General features: G+C 42.5%; 1 pseudogene; it reads left to right on the top strand.

The window, feature by feature from the left end:
• The first annotated feature begins 356 nt into the window (after nucleotides 1-356).
• Nucleotides 357-858, top strand: LOC105528752 (annotated as a pseudogene).
• The last annotated feature ends 1,891 nt before the right edge of the window (nucleotides 859-2,749 follow it).

Genomic DNA, 2,749 nt, shown 5'->3' with positions numbered 1-2,749 from the left:
TATTTTTGGAGTAGTCACTTGAAAAAGCAATATTCAGATTCTTCTAATTTTTAATTTTCAGCATCAATAGCGTGTTAAAGTTATATTCATGGAATAACATCTGTCTGATCCTCTATTCTGCACACATAATGACTACAATTGTATTAAATATAATAAGGCTAATTAATAAGTCACATGGAAATTACACAATTGTAAACTCAAATAAGCCTTTGTGATCATTTAGTCTAATCCCCATACATGACAAATGAATGTGAGGACAAGAGAAGTGGCACACTTAACAACACCCTAGGCCAGGGTGCTGATGCTCATTTAAAACCTACAACACTGGCTTTGCAGACACCGCCGCCAGGAGCCCTGTACTATCAACCATGGTGAACCCCACCGTGTTCTTTGACATCGTTGGGGTTCACCATGATGGCGAGCCCTTGGGCCGCATCTCCTTCAAGCAGTTAGCAGAAAAGCTTCGAAAGACAGCAGAAAACTCATGATCTGAGCACTGGAGAGAAGGGATTGGATTATAAGTGTTCCTTCTTTCACACAATTATTCCAGGGTTTATGTGTCAGGATGGTGACTTCACACACCATAATGGCACTGGTGGCAAGTCTGTCTACGGGGAGAAATTTAATAATGAGAACTTCACCCTAAAACATACAGGTCCTGGCATCTTGTCCATGGCAAATGCTGGACCCATCACAAACAGTTCCCAGTTTTTCATCTGCACTGCCAAGACTGAGTAGCTGGATGGCAAGCATGTGGTCTTTGGCAATGTGAAAGAAGGCATGAATATTGTGGAGGCCATGGAGCGCTTTGGGTCCATTGGCAAGACCAGCAAAATCACCATTGCTGACTGTGGATAACTCTAATAAGTTTGACGTGTTTTATCTTAACCACCAGACCATTCTGTCTGTAGCTCAGCAGAGCACTCCTCTACCCCATTTGCTCGCAGTATCCTATAATCTTTGTGCTCTCACTGCAGTTTCCTTTGGGCTCCATGTTTTCCTTATTTCCGTCCATGCCTAGCTGGATTGCAGAGTTAAGTTTATGATTATGAAATAAAAACTAAGTAACAAAAAACCTACAACACTGAGTTTTCATTTCATGCCTGTCTTTTCCTCTTTAAATGCTGACAGGACTAGATTTTCTAACTCTTGTTCAAATAGCAATTGTTTATTTTATCTTATTTTATATATTTTTTTGAGATAGAGTCTCACTGTGTCACCTAGCCCGGAGTACAGTGGCAGGATCACAGCTTATTGCAGCCTCAACCTCCTGGGCTCAGGTGATCTTTCCACCTAAGCCTCCTGGGCAGCTGGGACTTACAGATTCGTGCCAGGATGCCCAGCTAATTTTTGTATTTTTTGTATAGATAGGATTCACCCATGTTGCACAGGCTGGTCTCAAACTCCTGGGCTCAAGTGATCCTCCGACCTCAGCCTCCCAAAGTGCTGGGATTACAGGTGTGACCCACCATGCTTGGCCCAAATAGCAGTCTTCTCTATTCCACAGAGTGCCCCAACAGTGGTATACTCCAATATCTCTTCATTCTGCCACTCTGACCAATCCCAGAATTTAAGAGTTAATTTAATACAACTAAACAAATGAGGGGCCGGGCGCGGTGGCTCACACCTGTAATCCCAGTACTTTGGGAGGCTGATGTGGGCTGATCATGAGGTCAGGCGATCAAGACCATCCTCGCTAACACGGTGAAACCCCGTCTCTACTGAAAATAGAAAAATTAGCCAGGCATGATGGCAGGTGCCTGTAATCCCAGCTACTAGGGAGGCTGAGGCAGGAGAATGGCATGAACCCAAAGGTGGAGCTTGCAGTGAGCCAAGATCACGCCACTGCACTCCAGCCTGGGTGACAGAGCAAGACTCGTCTCAAAAAAAAAAAGAAAAAAACAAATGAAATTTGTTGATTTGCCCTTAAACCGTTTACGGTGGCCCAAAGAAAACATAAGTATCTACTGGCAGGTTTATTTTTCTTTTTATCTTTTATTTATTTGATTTATAAAGAACATAAGAGTGATTAAAAAGCCATATCACAAAAGAGGGAAATCCCACTCTAAAAGGGAACAGATTTGCATTTTTACTTTAAAAGAGGAGTAAAGGTTTTGTTTCATGTTCCATAATTAAACTAGACCTTGTCTTGATTTTCCGACATCGAGTCAGCATTCTCTCTTAGTGGATCTGGACCTCAGAGCCAGAGGATAGCATTCTCGGACAATGGAGATGAGGAGACTACTCATGCCTAGATGGCAGTGTACTAAGACTAGGAAGCAAACTGGATCTCTCTGCATTTAATCTTCATTGCCTCTCTCTAATTTATGGTCAGTGGGTCATAAAGACTCACAGGAACCTTCCCTGGGACTTTTTTTGTTGTTGTTGTTGTTGTTTTTTTTGCTAATCTTTACTCAGCTGTATCTTGTACAGCATAGAGATTTAGAGCAACGGCTTGGTGCCGAGGATAGAATCTCAATTCCATTACTTCCTTGTTGTATGATCTGGGCATGTTGCACAGTTTCTTCACCTGCAAATGAAGATAACAATAGTAACTACCACTTAAATTGCATGTATTGTGAAGATTAAACAAGATAATCCATGTGAAAGATTTAGCCCTGAGAAAGAGAAAAACAGCGCCAGAGAGCTGGAATGTGGCAAAACCCTGTGTCTCCTAAAAATACAAAAATCAGCCAGGCGTGGTGGCCTCAGAAGGCTGAGGCACAAGACTCGCTCAAACACAGGAGAG

The sequence above is a fragment of the Mandrillus leucophaeus genome, unplaced genomic scaffold (genome assembly GCF_000951045.1).
Source record: "Mandrillus leucophaeus isolate KB7577 unplaced genomic scaffold, Mleu.le_1.0 Scaffold730, whole genome shotgun sequence".
Lineage (NCBI taxonomy): Eukaryota > Metazoa > Chordata > Mammalia > Primates > Cercopithecidae > Mandrillus > Mandrillus leucophaeus.
Note: the sequence above shows the minus strand (reverse complement) of the source record. Positions and strands in the feature narration are given on the sequence as shown.